Source organism: Amblyomma maculatum, chromosome 1 (genome assembly GCF_055883805.1).
Source record: "Amblyomma maculatum isolate TAMU_Amacu chromosome 1, ASM5588380v1, whole genome shotgun sequence".
Classification (NCBI taxonomy): Eukaryota; Metazoa; Arthropoda; class Arachnida; order Ixodida; family Ixodidae; genus Amblyomma; species Amblyomma maculatum.
The window spans coordinates 86119744-86134003 of record NC_139344.1 but is presented as its reverse complement, the minus strand read 5'-3'; the positions used below and the strand labels follow the sequence as shown (position 1 = coordinate 86134003).

The 14260-nt window shown below is 48.1% G+C and overlaps 8 non-coding genes across 8 annotated transcripts; all 8 read right to left on the bottom strand.

Annotated features, from left to right (window-relative positions):
- Positions 1-41: 41 nt before the first annotated feature.
- On the bottom strand, positions 42-125 carry TRNAL-CAG (transfer RNA leucine (anticodon CAG)). The gene has a single exon. It is a non-coding gene; the product is annotated as a tRNA-Leu (tRNA).
- Positions 126-5100: 4975 nt separating this feature from the next.
- TRNAL-CAG (transfer RNA leucine (anticodon CAG)) lies at positions 5101-5184 on the bottom strand. The gene has a single exon. It is a non-coding gene; the product is annotated as a tRNA-Leu (tRNA).
- Positions 5185-5260: 76 nt separating this feature from the next.
- On the bottom strand, positions 5261-5344 carry TRNAL-CAG (transfer RNA leucine (anticodon CAG)). The gene has a single exon. It is a non-coding gene; the product is annotated as a tRNA-Leu (tRNA).
- A 76-nt stretch (positions 5345-5420) lies between these two features.
- TRNAL-CAG (transfer RNA leucine (anticodon CAG)) lies at positions 5421-5504 on the bottom strand. Its single transcript has one exon. It is a non-coding gene; the product is annotated as a tRNA-Leu (tRNA).
- Positions 5505-5579: 75 nt separating this feature from the next.
- Positions 5580-5663, bottom strand: TRNAL-CAG (transfer RNA leucine (anticodon CAG)). The gene has a single exon. It is a non-coding gene; the product is annotated as a tRNA-Leu (tRNA).
- A 4957-nt stretch (positions 5664-10620) lies between these two features.
- TRNAL-CAG (transfer RNA leucine (anticodon CAG)) lies at positions 10621-10709 on the bottom strand. Its single transcript has one exon. It is a non-coding gene; the product is annotated as a tRNA-Leu (tRNA).
- Positions 10710-10778: 69 nt separating this feature from the next.
- Positions 10779-10867, bottom strand: TRNAL-CAG (transfer RNA leucine (anticodon CAG)). The gene has a single exon. It is a non-coding gene; the product is annotated as a tRNA-Leu (tRNA).
- Positions 10868-10936: 69 nt separating this feature from the next.
- TRNAL-CAG (transfer RNA leucine (anticodon CAG)) lies at positions 10937-11020 on the bottom strand. Its single transcript has one exon. It is a non-coding gene; the product is annotated as a tRNA-Leu (tRNA).
- Positions 11021-14260: the final 3240 nt, after the last annotated feature.

Sequence of the window (14260 nt, the reverse complement as noted above, 5' to 3'; positions counted from 1 at the left end):
CCTTTTGTTGTACTTTCTTGTACAAAAAGAGACACGAACGCTGTCAGAAGTGGGATTCGAACCCACGCCTGGAATACCGGACTGCGACCTGAACGCAGCGCCTTGGACCGCTCGGCCATCCTGACTTTTTTTTTTTTTTCTTTATTGCCAGACTTTGACACAAATACAACGCACTGGAAAACAAAACAACAGGAACAAAGGAATAATATATGTACACAAAGCTAGTTCGCGTTGCCTATGCCCCACTGAGGGGCAGGCATTGTCATTTTAAAATTCCTTGAGCACCGTCAAAGGTTCCAGCTTTGACAGCCACTCAGGAGCACATGGTTGCAATTTAAGCACGTCGAGCCATCGCTACACACTTTCACGGAAATACATGCGGGCTGGCCGTGCATCTGGATCGCAGTGATAACCAGCCATTCGTGCGCGCCATATACTGTGGAGGCACATTAACATAACCTGGTCTAACGGCATATCATCGTGGTTATCCAATGGCAAATACCTAATGCCATGGGAATCAAGTGGCAACTGTTTTTTAATTGTCCTTTGCAGAACATCCCACAAATATACCCCCTCCCAGCAATGCAAAAACACGTGATCTATTGTCTCTGGCTGTTTGCAGATGAGACATTGGGCCCCCCACGGTAGGAAAATACCCTTTTCCTCCATAAATGATTTTACACTCAAAGTACCGGTATGTAGCATAAAGAAAAAAAGTTTTAGCTCCCGTAGCAACTTGCATTTTCTTTACGCGTTTTAATACATTACTTCCTGTGCCTCCATAGTATAAAGCTCGGTACAAGGGCACCGGGAACACCACTTCACAAACATCCTTGTATAATGTTCTCCTGTTAACATTACTTAAATACTCTTTCGAAAAACGTGCGCTTAAGAATTTCACGCTCAAAACAATTTCCTTAAAGAATCCAAAAAGAGATCCCGGCATACATTGCGTATAAACTACGAAATCAGGCAACGCTCGACCAAGTCTTTGTTGACACACTGTGCGCAGGAATGGATCACTGGCATCCCTAAAAAACATAAACCGGTTGACAATCTGTCGCACAAACAAATGACCCAGACCAAGCCCTCCATGCTTCACCTGCCGGAACAAATTTGTCCGACTGCACCTCTCCCAACTCGAGGCCCAAACAAACACCGCAAAAACTCGATGCAATTTTTGCACATTTACACGGGAGCAATGCAACACTTGCATTACATACCATAACTTACTAATTAAAAACAGGTTGCAAACTGCGGCTCTTGCAAATATTGATAATTGAGCGCTTTTCCATTTATCCGCTTTTTCACGGGTTTCTCTGACCTGCTCTAGCCAGTAAGGCTCGCTTTCCTTGTAAAATTCCAAGGGCACACCCAGGTACTTTGCAGGCGTTGTAACCCACGACACATTAGCGAAAGTGTTGGGGGTCAGCTGCCAGTCTCCGTGCCAAAATCCCAGGCACTTACCCTAGTTAACTTTACTCCCTGTGACTTTGCTAAAATGTTTTACCACCTCCACTGTCCTCTTTATACTCTCCTTATTCACACAAAAAACCGCAACGTCGTCTGCGTAAGCCAACAATTTGACTTCTGACTCCTGCAGTCGAAAACCATCAATGTCATTGTTTTGTAGGATGCTTAAACACAATGTTTCAATATAAATGCCGAACAAAAGAGGGCTGAGGGGGCAACCTTGGCGCACCGAACGTCGTACGTTGATGGGGGCCCCCAGTGACCTATTGACAATTAATCTCGTAGTGCAGTTACGGTACGCCAAGGCCACTCCCTCTCGAATAACAGAGCCGACATTAACATGGTCTAATATACTGAACAGAATAGCATGCGCCACACAATCAAAAGCTTTCTCCAAGTCCAACTGCAGTAAAGCAACACACGCATGAGTTGCATCGCAGCATTCGAGCACACTTCTCGCTTTGTGAATGTTCTGAAAGATGGATCGCCCTTTGATACCGCACGTTTGGTGAGGGCCCACTAGTTCGCATATAACCGTTTGTAGTCTGCCAGCAAGCACCTTCATATAAATCTTGTAATCAACGTTTGTCAGAGCAATGGGCCTGTAAGACGACAACTGCCTAAGCTTATCTGGTTGGTCAGTTTTCGGAATAAGTACTGTGTGCGACGATCCGAAAGACGCAGGCAGTGCCTTCAGCTCATACGCTTCATTAAATAAGGCACACAACAAAGGAGATAGCTGTTGCTTGAACGCTTTATAAAAAGCCGCACTCAGGCCATCAGGCCCGGGTGATTTCCCAGGGTTTAAATTTTCTATTGCCTGCTGCACTTCTTTTTCGCTTATTGGCCGCTCCAGTCTTTCTTTTTGTTCGTCATCAATTTTTGGCATCGCGTCAAGAAAGGATTCTTTAAAACGGTCCAAATTAACCTCTCGGGACGAAAATAGCTCTTCATAATACTCCCGGAAAGCTTCCGCGATTCCTTCGTTATCGGTTTCTGTGCGTCCTGCCCAATCTACCTCTGCCACGTGATTTCGCCTTGCATTTGCTTTTTCTATTCCCAACGATCTTTTTGTCGGCGTCTCATCCATGGCCAATTTTTCCGCTATCGCACGCACCAGTGCTCCGCGATAACGGTCTTCGTCATTCAGTTGAAGTCTTTGTTTTATTTTTCTAACGTCGTCCATGTATAACCCTGGCGTGTTACACTCCAGGGCTAACAATTTATCTAGCAAAGATCTTAAATGCATTTCATTTTGTTTTTCTTGAAACCGTATGCAGCTGGCCTTCTCTATAGCTTTGATTTTAATTTGTTGCTTACACAGTTCCCATTCTTGACCCAGTTCGTGGGTGTCCTCCTGACAAATATTACCAATTTCTTCTTCTACTAGTCTGGTGAATTGCTCGTCATTCAGCAGTTTATTATTTAACTTCCACAATTCCCAATTAAAACCGCTACCTCCCTTTCTTGGTCCAATTGTACACTGAACCATGCAGTGATCTGAGTACGTTACCGCCAAAACATAATAATCCTGGCATTTTGGAGCCAGTTCTGCGGCCACATAAATTCTGTCAAGGCGGGCGTGGCTAGCACCCTGAAAATGCGTATACTGAACCCGTCGCTCGCTCGTGAGACACTCTGCAACGTCTTCCAGTGCAAACTCGTCAATCAAGCGCGAAAGCACCTCTGTGCTACGATCCCTAAATGTACGAAGGCTAGTTTTGTCACCGGAGCTCAGTACACAATTGAAATCCCCCAGAAAGACAAGTTGCTTATCCGTGTTTAAATACCCTTCAACAAAATCAAACAAAGCAGCCCTCTCATCAACTACCGTAGGTGCATATATACAAACAGCACGCCACTCAGCCGAGCAAAAACTAAAATCGAGGACCACACCCCGACCCGACGGAAAAGAAGCATGCGACTGCACTACAAGACCCGGCAACTTCTTCACAAACAGGACGCATCCAGCAGAAGTACCGACTGCATGGCTGACAACTGCGTAAAACCGCGACGTGAAACGTTGCACCATGCTCTCGGTCTCTTGTTCACCCTCGACTTTTGTCTCTTGAACTCCAAGTATATCGATGTCATTTTCATTTAAAAGGCGCAGGACCTGGCTCTGCTTCCTTTTTGCTGCTAGACCTCTCACGTTAAGGGTCGCAACCTTTAGTGACAGTACATAAGCCATTTTCTTAGAGTGAAAAGAGGCCAAGAGCTTGGTGCTTACCCTTCACGTCTAGCATGGCGCTAGACGCTTTCGTTGACGCCAGAGCCATGAGGTTGGACTGGCAGACCTTGTGACGGGGGCGGCTTTTCGGCAGCTCTCCTGTCCGTCGAGACATTCGGTCTTGGTTTGAAGGTCGCCCTCCTCCCTATTGGCGTTTTTATCGGCGGCTCGTCGTTGCTAGCTGCCTCTGCCTCATTCGTCTCACTGGCGCTCCCGTCGTGGGCACGCTTCGCAGGGCCCTGGACGTTGGTCGCTCGGCCGCTGCTCCCTTCGAGGGTCCCCCGTCTGCCCGCAGACTCCGGAAGTTCAATTTTTGAGCTCTCGGCATCGCTCACCGTTTCTTTCTCCGACGGTCCGTTGCTTGGCAGTGCCACTTCCCTGTCTGGTCCACCGAGCATCTCGTCGCCACCCCCCGGGGGCACTAACATGCCTGTCGTTGCTGCCATCCTCTCATCCTCTCCGACCCCTTTTGCGGCCTCCTCCGTCTCTGCGACGTCCATTCGGTGTTCCGTCATGTCCGCCCTCGCTGTTGGTGCAGTAGCCACTGCATACGTTCGTACGCAGTCTTCCTCCGAGTGGCCAAACCGCTTACACGTCGCACACCGCGGAATCTTACATTCCCGGTGCACATGACCGGTCCCGCGGCAGCGCAGGCACTGCATGGGCCGCCCAGGCACCACAACAAGGGCCAACTCCCCTGCTACTGTTATCTGGTGAGGCAGATCTTCTATCTTCATCCCAGGCTTCAACTTCAGAAGCACGGTTCTCGTTGTTGAGCCCTTTTCGTGCACTCCCTGGACTCGCCACCGCTCACGGGTCACTTCCGTCACCTCACCGAACGCCGCAAAAGCTGTTCGGATATCCTCATCCGCCACGCCGTGCAACATCCAGTGGAGCCGTAGCTTCACCTGTTGGTCCTCGGGGTCAATGACGATACACCGTCGATCTTTCACTTGAAGCTCCTTGAATGCTAGCAGCCGCTTGGTTGCTTCCGTGCTGTTCAAAGTCACCGCCCAGACATGGTTTATTTGGTAAGCCCCCAAGGCCACCACGTCTGGGAGCGTATCAATCTTGGCCAGGGCGTCCCGGAAATCTTCAACCCTGAAGGGTCGCACTCGTACGTCACCGTGCAAAAAAACTGTGTTGAAAACAACACGTCCGGTGGGCAGATGCGGCAAAATAATCTGATATTCCTTGTCGTCGTTTTCCCCAAGCCTGTTACCGCGGCCAGCCTGGGCCGCAATCGCCGCTCCGCCGGAGCTCATCATTCTGCGTCCGTACACGCCGGTGGCCGGAAGTAGAATCGCTCGGCCATCCTGACAGTACAAACCGAATCGAAAGCGTGAGTGAGGGGATCCTTTTGTTGTACTTTCTTGTACAAAAAGAGACACGAACGCTGTCAGAAGGGGGATTCGAACCCACGCCTGGAATACCGGACTGCGACCTGAACGCAGCGCCTTGGACCGCTCGGCCATCCTGACAGTACAAACCGAATCGAAAGCGTGAGTGAGGGGATCCTTTTGTTGTACTTTCTTGTACAAAAAGAGACACGAACGCTGTCAGAAGTGGGATTCGAACCCACGCCTGGAATACCGGACTGCGACCTGAACGCAGCGCCTTGGACCGCTCGGCCATCCTGACAGTACAAACCGAATCGAAAGCGTGAGTGAGGGGATCCTTTTGTTGTACTTTCTTGTACAAAAAGAGACACGAACGCTGTCAGAAGTGGGATTCGAACCCACGCCTGGAATACCGGACTGCGACCTGAACGCAGCGCCTTGGACCGCTCGGCCATCCTGACAGTACAAACCGAATCGAAAGCGTGAGTGAGGGGACCCTTTGTTGTACTTTCTTGTACAAAAAGAGACACGAACGCTGTCAGAAGTGGGATTCGAACCCACGCCTGGAATACCGGACTGCGACCTGAACGCAGCGCCTTGGACCGCTCGGCCATCCTGACTTTTTTTTTTTTCTTTATTGCCTAGCTTTGACAAAAATACACCGCATTGGAACTCAAAACAACATGAACAAAGGAATAATATATGTACACTAAGGTAGTTAGCGTTGCCTAACACCCACTGAGGGGCAGGCATTGTCATGTTAAAATTCCTTGAGCACCGTCAAAGGTTCCAGCTTTGAGAGCCACTCAGGAGCACATGGTTGCGATCTAAGCACGTCGAGCCATCGCTGTACACTTTCACGGAAATACATGCGGGCCGGCCGTGCATCTGGATCGCAGTGATAATCAGCCATTCGTGCGCGCCATATACTGTGGAGGCACATTAACATAACCTGGTCTAACGGCATATCATCGTGGTTATCCAATGGCAAATACCTAATGCCATGGGAATCAAGTGGCAACTGTTTTTTTATTGTCCTTTGCAGAACATCCCACAAATATACCCCCTCCCAGCAATGCAAAAACACGTGATCTATTGTCTCTGGCTGTTTGCAGATGAGACATTGGGCCCCCCACGGTAGGAACATACCCTTTTCCTCCATAAATGATTTTACACTCAAAGTACCGGTATGTAGCATAAAGAAAAACGTTTTAGCTCCCGGAGCAACTTGCATTTTCTTTACGCGTTTTAATACATTACTTCCTGTGCCTCCATAGTATAAAGCTCGGTACAAGGGCACCGGGAAGACCACTTCACAAACATCCTTGTATAATGTTCTCCTGTTAACATTACTTAAATACTCTTTCGAAAACCGTGCGCTTAAAAATTTCGCGCTCAAAACAATTTCCCTAAAGAATCCAAAAAGAGAACCCGGCATACTTTGAGTATAAACTACGAGATCAGGCAAAGCTCGACCAAGTCTTTGTTGACACACTGTGCGCAGGAATGGATCGCTGGCATCCCTAAAAACATAAACCTGTTGACAATCTGTCGCACAAACAAATGACCCAGACCAAGCCCCCCATGCTTCACCTGCCGGAACAAATTTGTCCGACTGCACCTCTCCCAACTCGAGGCCCAAACAAACACCGCAAAAACTCGATGCAATTTTTGCACATTTACACGGGAGCAATGCAACACTTGCATAACATACCATAACTTACTAATTAAAAACAGGTTGCAAACTGCGGCTCTTGCAAATATTGATAATTGAGCGCTTTTCCATTTCTCAGCTTTTTCACGGGTTTCTTTGACCTGCTCTAGCCAGTATGGCTCGCTTTCCTTGTAAAATTTCAAGGGCACACCCAAGTACTTTGCAGGCGTTGTAACCCACGATACATTAGCGAAAGTGTCGGGGGTCAGCTGCCATTCTCCGTGCCAAAATCCCAGGCACTTACCCCAGTTAACTTTACTCCCTGTGAATTTGCTAAAATGTTTTACCACATCCACTGTCCTCTTTATACTCTCTTTATTCACACAAAATACCGCAACCTCATCTGCGTAAGCCAGCAATTTGACTTCTGACTCCTGCAGTCGAAAACCATCAATGTCATTGTTTTGTAGGATGCTTAAACACAAACTTTCAATATAAATGCCGAACAAAAGAGGGCTGAGGGGGCAACCTTGGCGCACTGAACGTCGTACGTTGATGGGGCCCCCAGTGACTTATTGACAATTAATCTCGTAGTGCAGTTACGGTACGCCAAGGCCACTCCCTCTCGAATAACAGAGCCGACATTAACATAGTCTAATATACTGAACAGAATAGTATGCGCCACACAATCAAAAGCTTTCTCCAAGTCCAACTGCAGTAACGCAACACATGCATGAGTTGCATCGCAGCATTCGAGCACACTTCTCGCTTTGTGAATGTTCTGAAAGATAGATCGCCCTTTGATACCGCACGTTTGGTGAGGGCCCACTAGTTCGCATATAACCGTTTGTAGTCTGCCAGCAAGCACCTTCATATAAATCTTGTAATCAACGTTTGTCAGAGCAATGGGCCTGTAAGACGACAACTGCCTAAGCTTATCTGGTTGGTCAGTTTTCGGAATAAGTACTGTGTGCGACGATCCGAAAGACGCAGGCAGTGCCTTCAGTTCATACGCTTCATTAAATAAGGCACACAACAAAGGAGATAGCTGTTCCTTGAACGCTTTATAAAAAGCCGCACTCAGGCCATCAGGCCCGGGTGATTTCCCTGGGTTTAAATTTTCTATTGCCTGCTGCACTTCTTTTTCGCTTATTGGCCGCTCCAGTCTTTCTTTTTGTTCCTCGTCAATTTTTGGCATCACGTCAAGAAAGGATTCTTTAAAACGGTCCAAATAAACCTCTCGGGAAGAAAATAGATCTTCATAATACTCCCGGAAAGCTTTCGTGATTCCTTCGTTATCGGTTTCTGTGCGTCCTGCCCAATCTACCTCTGCCACGTGATTTCGCCTTGCATTTGCTTTTTCTATTCCCAACGATCTTTTTGTCGGCGTCTCATCCATGGCCAATTTTTCCGCTCTTGCACGCACTAACGCTCCTTGGTATCTGTCTTCTTCTATCAAGTTAATCTGTTCTTTTATTTTTCGAATATCCTCTATCCATCTGCCGGGTGCCTTACATTCCTGTTCGTGTAGTTTTGCAAGCAAAGCCTTAAGCTGGGTTTCTGTAATTTTCTTCTCGTACACCAGGCAACTTGATCTGTCAATGGCTTTAATTTTAATCTGTTCCTTGCACAACTCCCACTGTTTCCAGATTTCGAGCAAAGTCCCTGGCCTCACTTTAATCAATTCATTCAATACCACGCGTCTAAAGGCATCATCATTAAGCAATTTATTGTTAAATTTCCATAACTCCCAGCTAAATGCATTGCTTCGTTTTTTGGTGCCGAATAAGCATTGCACCAAACAGTGATCCGTGAATGTCATAGGCACAACTCGGTATTCATTGCATGAAGGAATCAAATCCAGCGACGCGTAAATTCTGTCCAGACGCGCGTGGCTAGAACCTTGGAAGTGCGTGTACTGAACGGCACGCGGTCCTTCCAAGCAATCAGCCACATCCTCCATATTCCATTCGCTTGTTAACTGGCATAACATTTCAGTGCTCTTGTCTCTGAATCCGCGTGTGCTGGTTTTGTCTCGAGCATTCAGTACACAGTTAAAATCGCCCAGCAATACTACCTGCCTTTCCGTACTTAACTGCTGCATAACATTCTCGAAAAACACTGTTCTTTCCTCCACACAGTTAGGAGCGTACACACAAATAATGCGCCACTCAACACCGCTGTATACACAATCAGCCACTACACACCGTCCAGAAGAGCATGAGGAGTAGCCCTTTACAACCAGACCAGGCAGCTTTTTGACAAACAATACACACCCGGCCGATGTCCCAACTGCGTGGCTAACAATGGCGTAAAATCTAGCCGTGAAACGTCGCACCATGCTCCCGCTCTCTTCCTCCCCGTCAACCTTAGTTTCTTGCACGGCAAGCACGTCAATATCGTGGTCAATTAAGAGCCGATGCATCTGGCTCTGCTTCTTTTTGCCTGCCAATCCCCTGACATTTAACGTGGCTACTCTTAACGTGGTTTCGGGCGCCATTTTCATCAAGGGTGAAGAGACCGAAAGCATGGTGCTTACCTTTCCCGTCTAGCGCGTTGCTAGACGCCGTCGTTTGATCCATCCCCGTCCGGTGCGAGCGGCTGACCCGGCAGCGGGGGCACTTTATGCGCTACCCGTCTCTCTGATGAAATGTTTGGCCGCGGACGTAGCGTGGACCGCCGGGATTGCCCCGTTTTTGCTGGTGGCTCGTCGACGCTGGGGGCTGACGCCTGGATACCTTCGGGTTCGGACTGTGTGTGGGATCGCTTGGCTGGGGCTGGGACGCCTGGCTTACGAACACCGCTGGTGTCTGAGTGCTCCTCCCCATTATCCTGTTCCATGCCGTTTGAAGGCTCAAGTGACGGGCCTTCCTCATTGCTAGGGAGCTGAGGTGCAGAGTCCGCTCTCCCAACATCCCTCGCAGCATTGCCGCTTTCTGCCGAGTCCACCGACGAATCCGTCTCCCGTGTCTGCGTTCGCACCTCTCCGGCACCCTTCGCCGCCTCCTCCGCCTCGACCACGTCCATGGTGAGCTCCGCCGACCGTTCCGCAGTTCCATGTCCCGCTGCCGAAGCGTACGAAAGCACACAGGCTGCCTCGTCATGACCGTAGCGTCTACACTTTGGACAACGCGGCACCTTACATTCTCGTCGAACGTGACCGGTACCACGGCAGCGCAGGCACTGCATCGCTCGCCCAGGCACCACGACAAGGGCCAGCTCTCCGGCCACTCGCAGCTGGTGAGGTAAGTCATCGACCTTAATCCCGGGTTTCAATTTCAGGAGCACAGTCCTCGTGGTGGACCCCTTCTCCCTGACGCCTTGAACTCTCCACCTCTCCCGGGTCACCTCGGTCACCTTCCCAAAAGCCGCAAAAGCCGTCCGTATGTCGTCGTCTGCCACACCGTACAACATCCAGTGAAGTCGCAGCTTCACCTGTTGGTCCTCGGGATCGATAATGAGGCAACGGCGTCCCTTAACTTCGAGCTCCTTGAAAGCCGCCAGTTTCTTCGTTGCTTCTGTGCTGCTTAACGTGACCGCCCAAACATGGTTGATCTGATACGCCCCCAACGCCACAACGTCGGGGAGCGCACCAGCGTTGGCAAGGGCGTCGCGGAAATCCTCGACCCTGTATGGCCTGACTCGCACATCGCCGTGCAAAAAAAGCGTGTTAAAAACAACGCGTCCGGTGGGCAAAGTTGGCAGAATAATCTGATATTCGCTATCATCCATGTCCTCAAGCCTGTTTCCGCGGCTGGAAATGGCCGCTATCGCCGCTCCGCTGGAGCACATGATTCTGCCACCGTTCACTACGGTATCCGGAAGTAGAATGCTCGGCCATCCTGACAGTACAAACCGAATCGAAAGCGTGAGTGAGGGGATCCTTTTGTTGCACTTTCTTGTACAAAAAGAGACACGAACGCTGTCAGAAGTGGGATTCGAACCCACGCCCGGAATACCGGACTGCGACCTGAACGCAGCGCAGCGCCTTGGACCGCTCGGCCATCCTGACAGTACAAACCGAATCGAAAGCGTGAGTGAGGGGATCCTTTTGTTGCACTTTCTTGTGAGACACGAACGCTGTCAGAAGTGGGATTCGAACCCATGCCCGGAATACCGGACTGCGACCTGAACGCAGCGCAGCGCCTTGGACCGCTCGGCCATCCTGACAGTACAAACCGAATCGAAAGCGTGAGTGAGGGGATCCTTTTGTTGCACTTTCTTGTGAGACACGAACGCTGTCAGAAGTGGGATTCGAACCCACGCCCGGAATACCGGACTGCGACCTGAACGCAGCGCCTTGGACCGCTCGGCCATCCTGACTTTTTTTTTTTTTCTTTATTACCGACTTGGCAACTACAAAGAACGATGAAAAGTCGCATGGAATTAAAAACACAAGTCACTTTCTTACAGGTTTCTTGTGATAGAATGGATAAGGTGACATGAGCTTGTCCAAGACTGGCAGCCATTCCGGGGGTTCAGATTGCCCTCCGAAAACATCACGCGTGTACATTACACTTTCAACAAAGTATTGATGGGCTGGGTGTACGACAACATGCTCATGGCGAACATCCATCCGCGTTCTCCATATGCTGTGCATACACAAGACCATCAATAAATCACTGGGCACTTCTCCTGGCTGGCCGCATGGAAGGTAGCGTATGCCAAACGGCGTTATTGGTAAGTCCTTTTTAATAGTGCGTTGTAGCACGTCCCACAAAAAAACCGCATCGTGACAATCAAGGAAAATATGCTCTATGGTTTCCAGCTTTTTGCAAATTAAACAGTCAGCAGACCAAGGCACGAAAAGGCCTTTGCTTTCCAGCCATGGCTTCACCGGAAGAGTGCCGGTATGCAATTGAAAAAAGAAAGATTTAGCGGACGATCTGATGGGCATTCTTTTCACTCTCTTCAACACGTCCCGCTCCGGACCCAAAGCATATACAGCGCGATAAAGAGGCACAGGTAAAAAGGTTTCCAATAAATCTTTGTACAGCCGTTTTCGCGTAACAGTACACATATACTCATTTGAAAATCTCGCCTTCACTATTTGGAAGGACGCGACAACTTCGCGAAGAAAAGCACTTAGAGCCATTGGCCCTGTAGACATTGTCGAAACTACATATTCCGGCAGTGAATCACGCAGTCGCACTTGGATTACCGTTCTAAGAAAAACATCGCTTTGTTCGCGCAAAAAAAAGAACCTTGTTACAATCTGCTTTAAGTATAAATGTGACAAGCCCAGTCCACCGTTATGCACCGTATGAAAAAGATTGCATCGACTGGTACGCTCCCATGTTGAAGCCCACACAAACGTGGCAAATACCCTATGCAGTTTTTGAACAGAGATTCTTGACATAGATAACACTTGCAGCATGTAAAAAATTTTTGCAACTAGGAACATATTGCAAACGGTAGCTCTTGCGAACATAGAAAAGTTATGTCCTCCCCATTTGTTTGTTTGGGTTTTCACTTGCTCAACTTCACCGGCCCAACATTCCTTGCTTTCACGGTAGTGCTTTAGTGGCACACCAAGGTAATTGCCTGGCGTTATTGTCCATTGCATACTGGAGAACAGTTCAGGCGCGTATTGCCAGTTTCCGTGCCAAAATCCTAAACACTTTGGCCAACTAATTTCACTTCCACTTGCAGTGCAAAAGGCAGTGGCTTCTTTTACAACTTCTTGCACGCTCTCATGGTCAGTACAAAAAACCGCAATATCGTCCGCGTATGCCAAAACCCGAATTTCACTTTGAAAAAATCTATAACCGCGTATGTTTGGCCTTGTAAGCAATCTTAGACAGAAAGGCTCCAGATAAAGCGCAAACAAAAGGGGAGACAGAGGACAGCCCTGCCTTACTGACGACTGAACAGGTATACGATCAGTTAACTGCTTATTCACGACCAGTCTCGCTGAACAGCACTCGTAAGCCATTTTCACGCCCTTTGTAATCACGGAACCAGCATTGACATACTCTAAAACAGAGAACAAAATTTCATGTACCACTTTATCAAATGCTTTGTGGAGGTCTAATTGCATCATGGCTACGTGGTCATGCATCGCGTCACAACCTTCGAGTACACTCCTTGCTGCGTGTATGTTAGTAAAAATGGTCCTTCCTTTTATACCGCATGTCTGATGTGGGCCTACAAGAGAAGTAATTACACTTTGGAGTCGTCGTCCTAATACTTTCATGTAAATTTTATAGTCAACATTCGTTAGGCTTATAGGACGGTAAGACGCTACAGACTGAAGCTTAACATGGTCATCTGTTTTCGGGATTAGTACAATGTGTGACATTCGAAAAGACGGAGGAGGTACGTTCTTTTCGTAGCATTCACTAATAACTCTTTCCAGTAAAACAGCCATTTCAGTTGGAAAGGCCTTGTATATGGCAGCACCAAGACCATCTGGTCCGGGTGACTTATTGGAATTTAATTCCCCGATAGCGGCCTCAATTTCCTCGGAAGTAATACTTGCTTCAAGTGTCTGCGCCACTTCGTCTTCTACTCTTGGCATCAGCGAAAGAAAGTCTTTTCTGAAGCGTTCAATGTCCGGTGTTTTCAGGCTAAACAATTCGCTGTAAAATTCTACAAACGCCCGTTCAATCGTTTTTTTTTCCGAGGTAACTACGTTCTGATAGCAGATTTCTTTTATCTCTTTTGACACTGCGTACCTTTTTTCGTCACTAAGTGCCCTTTTCGTGGGCGTCTCTCCGAGCCACAATTTTTCGCTGCGTGCCCTTATCACCGCACCGCGATACTTCTCTTCGTCTATCACCTCAAGTTTGGTTTTTATCTTTTTTATATCTTGGGCGAATAAGCCAGGCTTAACGCTCTCCATGCTAAGCATGTATTCAAGTGTGCTACGAAGTTCTTTTTCTTGTTCTCTTTCTTTACGTCGGAGAGTGCATGCTCGGTCAATAGCAGCTATCTTTATCTCGCACTTAAACTGCTCCCATGTTTGTATAAAATTAGAGTCATTTTGTAACATATGCCTAATATATTCTTTAACTTTAGTGGTAAACTCTTCATCCAGCAGCAGTTTTTCATTAAATTTCCATAGCTCCCAATTGAACTTTGTTGCCTTACTTTTCATGCCTAGAGTAATCATTACGAGGGAGTGGTCACTAAAGCTCATGGGAAGTGTTTCATATTCCGAGCACAAGGGCACACAATCAATGGGAACATATTTTCGGTCCAACCTTGCATGACAGCTACCTTGAAAGTGCGTGAACTTTGCTTGGCCTTCATGCGTCATTTTACAGCCAGCATCTTCCAGCTCTGCCTCAATAACAATGTCAGTAAGTAACTCTGCACTCTTGTCACGAAGGACACGGTCTGTTGTTCTATCTTCCGGTCTACAGACACAGTTGAAGTCTCCAAGCAGGAGAACACGCCTCTCATGTATTAGGAAGGATTTCATATAGTGAAAAAACTCTTCCCGCTCAAACGTTCTAGTCGGCGCATAAACGCAGATCACTCTCCAGTCCAATCCAGAAAAAGTGAAATCACATATCAATAGCCGCCCACTCTCACACGAGAACACAGACTGCACACACT